This window comes from Pongo pygmaeus, chromosome 15 (assembly GCF_028885625.2).
Source record: "Pongo pygmaeus isolate AG05252 chromosome 15, NHGRI_mPonPyg2-v2.0_pri, whole genome shotgun sequence".
Classification (NCBI taxonomy): domain Eukaryota; kingdom Metazoa; phylum Chordata; class Mammalia; order Primates; family Hominidae; genus Pongo; species Pongo pygmaeus.
Genome location: NC_072388.2, coordinates 37,773,016 through 37,783,535, shown reverse-complemented (window position 1 = coordinate 37,783,535; position 10,520 = coordinate 37,773,016). Strand labels below are relative to the sequence as shown.

The window sequence follows — 10,520 nt, the reverse complement described above, 5'->3', positions numbered from 1 at the left end:
TACAGATAAATACACTTCAAAAGACATGACATGCTGGAATATTTTCTTAGTGATATCCTAAAACCATAATTAAATCCTTTTTCACTTCTTCATTGAAACACAATAAATGTACATATTTAGGGTACATGTGCTAATTTAATATGTTCATATAGTTCAAGATCAAATCCATGTAATTGGGATATCCATCACCGTAAATATCTGTCTTTTCTTTGCGCTACGGATGGCTCTAACTCTTCTGTCTTGGGGTAAATTTCCATCTCTAAACCAATCCCCTTGAACATTTGAATTACTCTCTTCTATTTTGAAATATACAATACACACACTTTTTATTGCATCCTCAATTTCAGTAGGAATTGCTTGTCTATGGACAAGCTGTGAGTCACAACTAGTCTTATTACTACAGTACAGTTTCTGCCAAGTACCTCAGATATGTTATTCAGTTTTTAGCACTCCTTTAAGAGTCCTAGCTTTGTGAAAGAATCTCTATATCCATTTATACATTAAAACATTAGTCCATATAACTTATATCTGGTTTTAATATCCTTTTATCATTTTCATTAAAAAGGTTTTAATATCCTTTTTTTAATTCTGGCACCAAGGATATTTTCCTTTCCTATACTCTTAGATTCCTCTTCTCAACTAAACATACCCTCAAGTTATTTAAAATTTACGAAGTTCATGCAATCTGCAGGCACATTTAACTTATGGCACCCAGAATAGAACAAAGTTTTCCAAAAACTGCTGCCTGGCCCGATTTGGAAACTGAACTTCTATTATATCCATCCTTAATGATTCTACCTCCCACATTATACTGTGGACTCACCTTATGCTCTACTCACTTACAACTCATAGATCTTTGATGTAAGAACAACTTCTAAAATAATTGAAATTGAAAAATGAGACTTCATATTTATCCTGCATCAACTTTTTTTTTTACGTTTTCACACAAAACTGAGTCAATACTACTCAGCAAATGGGAACCTTTAAAACACACACCTGGCTTTCTAGGAAAAGAGGAATAAGCTTATTCCTATGTGAAACAGACCCTACTGTTTCTGCCTACACCGTACTCCATTCTTAGAACAGAATCCTCTCTACTTATAAGAAATTTATTCCACATAATTCAGATAAGGATTACCCTGCCCAGCCACAGGAGGAAGCTCCCGATCCCATATCCCAGCCAAGGGGATTTGTTCAGAGATGGAAATTCATCCCAAGACAGAAGAGTTAGAGCCATCCTTAAGACTTGCTAAAATTTTCCAATTTAAAAATAAAAGAAAAAAGGACTCTCTCCCCTTTCTGAAGTAGTAAATACTAAATACCATGTAAGCTTAGAGATGCTGCCCCTACATAGAAAGATAATGTGCCTGAGAATGAAATTAACAGAGAAAAAGTAGAGCCCAAGAGACTAGGACAGAAAGAAGACAGACCATGTTTTCATAATATAATTTAAGTCATTCGATGTAACTGTGAAACCTTGAAACTCTTAGTCACAAAAAACAATATTCAGTTATTTTTCTCAAACCAGTTTGAGTCGTATTTCCGTCTTGCAAGCAAGAAACCTAACACAATGTATAACACGCTACTGCTCTTTATACAAAATTATCAGAGCATTCTCCTATTACACAAAAAACCCATCACCTCTTTTGTAGCTCTCATATCAAAATCTGTAAAAGTACCTGCTACTTTGAAAAAGCAGGAGGTTTAATTTGTCATGATTATAACACTGGATTCTCGTCTAAATAGACACACGATGAACCCTGAGCCACATCTGCAAAAACAGACTAAAAATCACTATGTTCACAAAATAATTTTGTAGCATCTAACCAAGTCTACAAATTGGCCCTAAAAAAGTCTTATCTTTTTTTTGCAACCAACCTGGTTCCAAAGAATATGATCTTCTCCTTTTTTCTTAACTACCCTCTCTCTCCTTCCCCAAATTCTGGCCCCAATTCTGGGAATACATTCCTAAACTTATCCTAAATCCAGAAAACAAAAGTGAATATATAAAGATATTTAATATTACATCATCATATATTTAAAAATCCTTTTAAAAAATGAAACCAGCTTAAGTGCTCACCAAGAAAAGAACAGTCAAACTATATTCACAAAATGGACCATTTACAAACACTAAAAGTGAAGTTTACAAAAGACTACGTAACATAAAAATGATTTATGCTAGAGGATTAAGTTTCCGGAAAAAAAATTAAATTACAGACATACATAATTCTAACAATTCAAAAGATACTTGAATAAAAGCTTGAAGGAAATATGTAAATGCAAAATGCAATTCTGCTTTGGTGATGGCCTTGGATTATTGATTTTTCTTCTATCTTTGACCATTTTCCAACTTTTCTTCAAGGACCACGTATTAGTTTTCTATTTAAAAGATTGTAAGATCAAAGCAACAGGAAAAGTTATCCAAATAGAATCCAGAAGCAGTCTTTCTTGAAATTTTCACGTCTACTGTGTATCAGTTCAAAATAATGCTCGAGGGCCTGGGCCATTGTGGGCTCCAGCAAATGTGTGGGGATGAGCAGCGAAGTGGTGGCTCTGCTGTGCTGGGCATGCAGCACGTGTGACAGACTCGGGCAGCAGAGAGGCGCTGGTGAAGGACAAGGTGCTGGACTTCCTCAAGAGGACGCCGGAGCAGCCCCAGTGCGGCTTCAGCAACGCAGTGGCGCATATCCTACAACTGCGCAGTCTCCATGACTATCTGGCCTACAAAGTGATGGATGACCTCGAGCTCCGACAGGGCATTAAGACTATTCCAACCGGCCCACCATCCCACAAGCATACCTCGATGGAGAGTTTGTCAGGGGCTGTAACATTCTTCTGCAAATGTGCCAGAATGAGGACCTGGTGGGAGAACTGAGAAAGCTGGGGATCTACTCCACCCTTTTAGATAAAAAGAAAGACCAAGATTCAAAGTGTGGCTGCCCGGGTCCTCACTGAGCAGAGATGGAGCGTTCATGTCAGAGGCTGCCAGAAAAGCCTTACCGATTTTGCTTTTCGCTACTGAGGCAACAACTGCTTGCACTGATCACTTCGGTTTGTAAGCAGTTGGGTGATTTTAGTTTGTCTAGTGTTTGGGCTAGTAATATTTTATTGTGAAAACCGCAACCACTTCACTGCAGTAATTCAATGTTGTATTATAACATTGCTGTAAACAAAATTCATTCTTATATTGTCATTTATTCTTTGTCTGATTCAGGAGCTAAACTAAGGGCTTTGGAATCATTATTCATGACTCCTCTGCAAATGACAGTCTGCAAAGACAATATATCCCCCCAAATTTTGTGTAACTTCTGTTAAGCAGAACGATGAACAAAGAAGAAACTAATAAACGGGGTGTTGTTTTTTAAAACAACTGCCAACACAGGGGAGAGAAAAACAAAACAAAACAAAATAATGCTCAGTTGAACTTTTACCTATTCATGTCGCTGTCACTTCAGAAGGTGGTAACAATTAACAATAGAAAACTTAAGCTTCGGGATGGCAGACAAAGCACATCCATTTATCATCTGCCCCTCCTGAGACCCCACTGAAAAAAACACAAAGAGCTGACTGAAATCCCATAACAGTATAAAGAATAAAGGAGGCCACCAACAAATAAGACGTTTTCCATTTTTTTGAAGGAAAGGAGGAGCAGAGAGGATTAGGTTGAAGATAAAATAACTAGAGAAAGCCACAGCCTAGAATCTGTTACCAGGGGCTGGAAGCCAGTCTACCTGATGGAACCTGAAGATGTGTACCCTATACTATACACAGAATTAAGGATGAGTGTGAAAAGAGGGAGATTAAAGATCTGTATATAGAATACCTAATTGCTGGTACTACCATTCTAGTCCTATAATCCCAAGCACAAGGCAGTGAGCCTGGATTTGCCTCTAACTAAAACACTGGACAGATGTTCCCTAAAGAAATTAAACTGGAACAAGCAAGGGCTTCTAGTGCGACTAGATCTCTTTCTAGCATCTGAACGGCCTTCACCCTGCCAACCAGATCCCCATCTGCTCAACCCAAGGCAAACCCTGTCAGTCACAGATTCCCCTCCCCAAGCCCTACCCACAAGAAAACAGATCTCCCAGTCTGAATTCTCACTTGAGAAAGCCATCTAACAGGAAAACAGTCCATCTTACATTTGAAAAAATATGAGCCAGTACTAGTTAACTAGTTCGTCTTTCTGAAACATGGATAACTTCAGGCTTAGCAAGCATGGTGAGGACAGAAGACCCAAGAGAAGCAAATGGAATTTAATTATTAACTCCAGAGGAAACAGATAACTTAGAAGACAACTTTTAGAAAGCTCTAATATAGAGAGATTGAAGAAGATAATAAATCTTTACAAAATGGACAACATCTGTGAAACAAAGTATGAACTAAAGAAATAAGTATAATAAAAATGTTCTTGAAGATTAAACATATGTTTACTGAAAAAAATTTCAAGAGAATGACTGGAATATATAATTGAAAAAAATTTTCAGAACAAAAGTTGAAAGATTAAATTACCTATAGGTCAAAAATTACCAAAAAAAAAAAAAAGAAAAGAAAAAGAAAAAAAGTAGAGATTAAAAATATAAGAAAAGTAGAAAAGGAATTTTCCACAGATTAAAAAAAAAAAATTCCCAGAATTTCGGAACACGAGTCTTCAGAGTAAGTGCCTTAACACAAGGTGGCAGCCACGGTACACCAAATCATGTTTCTCCTCTGCAAAAAGCCTGCTATGAGGAGTACAGTTCTTTAGCCTTCGGCACTCACACAAAAACCAGGTTCCTCCTGGGAGATTCTCCAAGCCAAGGACAGAAAACAGCAGGGGAACCAGAATAGGGCCATTCCTACCTAATGAGGGACTATTCTAACAGGCAATTTTTACCCTGGGAATTGCCACTGCCCTGCCTGAGACTTTCTCAGAGATGCACTAAGACTGTTTACACCCAATCTTTCTTCCTTCTCTCTCTCCATTCACTGATGACAGACCTGAATCACTGTCCGAAGGTCCTCTCCAATCTAATTCTGCACTCTCGCCCCTTAATCCTTCACAGGTGTTCTTCCTCAATAAATCTCTTCATTGTCTAATTCCATCTTGGAATCTGTTTCTCAGAGAACCTTAACAAAACAATAATTGAAAAGAGTTTCACATGTAAATGCATTATACTGTGATTGCCAGAACACCAAAGATAAAGGGGGAAAAAAAAGCAAGTTTCCACAGGAAAAAAATCAGGTTACCAACAAAGAGAACAAAATGAAATTTCCTTCAGACTTCTCACCAACAACATTAAAAGATAATATATTGATATTAATTGATACTTAGAAAGCAATATGCAGTAGTTCCTCTGTAACTGTGAGTTCTGAATCCACAGAATCAATCAACCACAGATCACAATATTTGGAAAAAAAACAGACAACAATAAAAAATAATACAAACAGAGAAGAGAAGGGGCTTCAAGATAGCAGACTAGAGGCATCTGACATTTGCCTCCTCCACAAAGAACCAAAATAGCACGTAGATAATCACACTTTAAATAGACCACCTAAGAGAGAACACTGGAATTGAATAGAGAAGTGACAGGAAATACCTGAGGCACGGAAGGAGAAGGAAGTCCAGCAGCCAGCTCAGCTGGGTCCCCAAAGAGGCTCTTCAGTGTAGGAAAAGGGTGAGGAGGGATCCCCAGGCATCCACATTGCCACTGCAAACTCCTGCAACATTAGCCACAGGACAGAACCCTCAGACTAGCTAGCATAAGGAGCTGCCTATGCTCCTTATGCTCTCTAGAGCATAGCACGTTAGCATTGCTCTAGAGAGGGAGCTCATGCCGAGTACCACACAGCCCCTGAAATCCAAGCTGTGCAGCACAGCACCATTTCAAAATCCAGCCCCACCAGACTAGGCCTTCTGCTCTAGGGCTCAACAGCCCCTGCATCTCCACACCCCTGAAGATGCACCGATATTCCCCTGCATTCACCAGGATGACTGCAGTGACACAGTAACAATTGGACTCAGTGGAATGACAGGGCTGCCAGCACTCTAGCACATATAGTATCCTGCACCCCAAGGATAGGGCACTGTAGCACACAAGGGAGGCTGCCCCCAGGACAAAGGGAGCCAAAGTGCTGCAAGTTCCCCAGGGCCTAAAACCTGCCTGCCTAAAGCTACTGCCACTGATAAAAACCCTGCCTCCATCAGCAGCAGGGCCACAGCACAACTGGGTGGCTTTCCAGTGTGCCACACTGCTGCTGCCACCAGGGACCCAAGCATGCGCCACTGGCAGCAACTCTCTGCCCCTCAGCAGCACAGCTGCCATGCACTTGCACACACTCTGAGAAATGTCTATTTCTGCTGTTGCCACCAATGCCAGAGGTTGAAGTTTGTCCTCCCTAGAGCCTAACAGTTGCCTACCTGCAGCTGTGGGCACTGACAGCAACCCCATCCCCACCAGCAAAAGGACAACAGTGCACTAGTGTGTGCCCTGAGGATGGGCTCTCTCCGCTCACCACAATGCAGCTGCCACCATCCAAGTGCTCTGCCAGGAAACCTAAGGGTCACCCCGATCTGTCCACCACAAACTGCACCCATGCATACCACAGGACAGACTGAGGACAGGCTATTTCCAAACACACCATCCAAGGGCGTGGGGATCAGCCCAACCCATCCACCACTGCTGGCATCTGTGCACTCCTCCTAGGGGCCTGAAGATGGGCTCACTTAGCCTGCCACTAACATCACAACCGGTACTCACGGGCACGTGCCCTGAGGGCCTGGGAACTGGCCCACCCAGCCCAACACAGCCATTTCCAAAACAAGTGTGTGCCACCTGGAAACTCAAAAGTTGTCTTACCACCACTACAGACATTGCTCATGATACACACACTGCCCAGGGGCACAACAACCAACCCGCCTGGCCCACCAATGCAACTACCAACACCCAAGAAAGTTACCCAGAAGCCCAAGAATAGGCTACTTGGACCTGTTAATACCTGTACCCGTGTATGGACACCCAGAGGCTCAAGGACAGGCACACTCAGCTCACTGTTCCCACTACTGGGCCCTGAGGATGGCCTGGCCCACCTGGCATCCCTATATCCAGCAAAACCTCACCACAGTCTCCACTAACAACTACAGCCTAAGCGACGGATGAAATCACAAACACCACTGAAGCTGCTTAAAGTCTAAGAAACTGCATAAAGACTACACTACTGCATGCACCCAGAATCAAAGCTAAAGCACCCTACCCAACCAACAACACAGGCACACTTTTAGGAAAAAGTCTGGCCCTACAAAAGCCAATACAAAAAATCAGAAGAAGTGATTGTTACATCAGACATACAAATATCAACGTAAAGGAGACAAAAAACATAGAAAGAAAATGTGACACAGCCAGAGAAATAAAATAATTCTCAGCATTATATTCCAATAAAAATGAAATTTATAAGATGCTAGAGAAATAATTCAACATAATGTTATTAAAGCTCAGTGAGATGCAAGAGAACATAGATGAACAATACAAAGAAATCAGAAAAGCAATTCAGGATATAAATGAGAAATTGCCAGATAGAGATAGATAGATAGGTATTTTTAAAAACCCAGATATCCTAGAATAAAAGAATTCAATACATGAAATTACAAATACATTTGAAAGCTTCAACAATAGACTAGATAACCAGAGGAAAGAATTTCAGAACCTAAACACAGGCCTTTTGAAATAACTCAGTAACACACACATGCAAAAAAAAGAAAAAAGAACAAGAATGAACAAAGCCTATGTGACGTACAGAGCACCATAGTGTAACCAAATATTTGAATTCTGGACATTCCAGAAAAAAGAAGAGAAGGCTAAAGGCACCAAAAACCTATTTAATGGCCGGGTGCAGTGGCTCATGCCTGTACCACTTTGAGAGGCTGAGGCAGGCAGATCACTTGAGGTCAGAAGTTCGAGACCAGCCTGGCCAACATGGTGAAACCCCGTCTCTACTAAAGATACAAAAATTAGCCAGGCTTGGTGGCACATGCCTGTAATCCCAGCTACTTGGGGGGCTGAGGTAGGAGGATTGCTTGAACTTGGGAAGTGGAAGTTGCAGTGAACTAAGATCATGCCACTGCACTCCAGCCTGTGCAACACAGTGAGATTCCATCACAAAAAAACAAACAAACAAAAAAAAAACAATTATTTAAAAAAAAAAGAAAAAGAAAATCTATGTAATAAAATAATAGCTGAAAAGTTCTCACATATAACAAGAGACTTAAACATCCAGATACAGGAAATTCAGAGATCCCAAATGCATAAAACCCAAAAAGGTATTCTCCACAGCACATTATAGTCAAACAGTTTAAAGTCAAAAACAAAGAGAGGATTCCAAGAAAAAAAAAATCTATTACATAAAAGGGAATCCCCATCAAAATAACCACAGATTTCTCAGCAGAAACTTTATAGCCCAGGAGACAATGAGATAATATATTGCAGTGCTTAAAAAAAAAAAAAAAAAAACTATCAGCCAAGAATACCATACCCAGCAAAGTATTCCTTTGTAACTAAAGGGAAAATAAAGTCTTTTCTAGATAAGCAAAAACTGAGAACATTCATCACCACTAGAACAGACCTATAAGAAATGCTTAAGGGAGTCCTATACATGGAAGGGAAAGGACAATACCTATCACCATGAAAATACAAAAGTATAAAACTTACTGGTAAAGCAAATACAAATAAGGAACAAAAAGGATTCAAATGTTACCACTACAAAAAAAAAAAAAAAAAAACCAACAAACCACAATAAAGAAACATGAGATATACAAAATAACCAGAAAACAATTTTTTTTTTGAAGAGTCTTGCTCTGTCGCCAGGCTGGAGTGCAGTGGCACGATGATGTTGATGATGCTGGCTCACTGCAACTTCTGCTTCTTGGGTTCAAGCGATTCTCCTGCCTCAGCCTCCTGAGTAGCTGGGACTACAGGCGCACGCCACCACACTCAGCTAATTTTTGTATTTTTAGTAGAGACGGGGTTTCACCATGTTGGCCAGGATGGTCTCGATCTCTTGACCTCATGATCCACCCTCCTCAGACTCCCAAAGTGCTGGGATTACAGGCATGAGCCACTGCGCCCGGCCCCAGAAAACAATTTTTTAAATGCCAAAAATAAGTTCACCACATATGAACAATGACGTAGAACATACAGAGATTAAACTTTCCACTTAAAAGGTGTAGACTGGCTGAATGAATTAAAAACCAGAACCCAACTATATGCTGCCTACAAGAAAATCACATCACCTGTAAAGACACATAGACTGAAAGCTTTACTCTTCAGCTTTTTAAGCTGGAAAAAGATACTCCATGTGAAGAGAAACCAAAAGCGAGCAAGAGTACTTACATGAGGTAAAACAGACTTTAAGTCAAACAGTATACAGAGGCAAAGAAGAACATTACAAAACAATAAAGAAATCAATTCAGCAAGACAGTATAACAATTCTAAATACATATGTACCCAACAATGAAGCACCTAGAAGAAATATCTGAAGCAAATATTATTAGATCCAAAGGGAGAGACAGACTCCAATGCAGTAATAGTACGGACTTAAACAAAACATTGCTCTCCCAGCAACAGACACATCATTCAGACAGAAAATTAACAAAGAAACATCAGATTTTTTTTTTTATTTGAGACAGGGTCTCACTGTATCACCCAGGCTGGAGAACACAGGCGCAATCTCAGCTCACTGCAACCTCCACCTCCCAGGCTCAAGTGATTCTCATGCCTCAGCCTCCGAGTAGCTGGGACTACAGGCACATTCCACCACGCCCAGCTAATTTTTGTGTTTTTTGTAGAGACAGGATTTTGCCATGTTGGCCAGGCTGGTCTCGAACTTCTGGTCTTGAGAAAACCTCCCACCTTGGCCTCCCGAAGTGCTGGGATTACAGGTGTGAGCCACAGCACCTGGCCAGAAACATTAGACTTAAACTGTACTTTAGACCAAATAGACCTAACAGATATTTACAGAAAATCTTATCCAACAGCTATAGAATATACATTCTTCTCACTGGCATAGAATATTCTCCAGCTTACACCATATGTCAGGCCACAAATTTAAAATACCTGAAACTATACCAAATATCTCATCAGAACACAATGGAATAAAACTAGAAATCAATAATACTTTGGAAACTATACAATTACATGGAAACTTTAAAAAGGAACTCTGGAAACTATATAAATACATGGAAATTAAATGACATGTTCCTAAATGACAGACCAAATAAAGAAGTTTCTTGAAACAAGTGAAAACACAAACACAACACACCAAACCCCATGTAATACAACAAAAGCAGTGCTGGGAGGGAATTTTATAGCAACAGACATCTATATAAAAGTAGTAGAAAAATTTCAAGTAATCTAACAATGCACCTCAAAGAAACAGAAAAGCAAGAACAAACCAAACCCAAAATTAGAAGGAAATAAATAATAAAGATCAGAGCAGAACTAAACAAAATAGAGACTAGAAAAACAACACAAAGATTAGTGAAACAA

At 39.9% G+C, this 10,520-nt stretch overlaps 1 pseudogene; it reads left to right on the top strand.

The window, feature by feature from the left end:
• The first annotated feature begins 220 nt into the window (after positions 1-220).
• On the top strand, positions 221-2,955 carry LOC129012328 (glutaredoxin-related protein 5, mitochondrial-like; annotated as a pseudogene).
• The last annotated feature ends 7,565 nt before the right edge of the window (positions 2,956-10,520 follow it).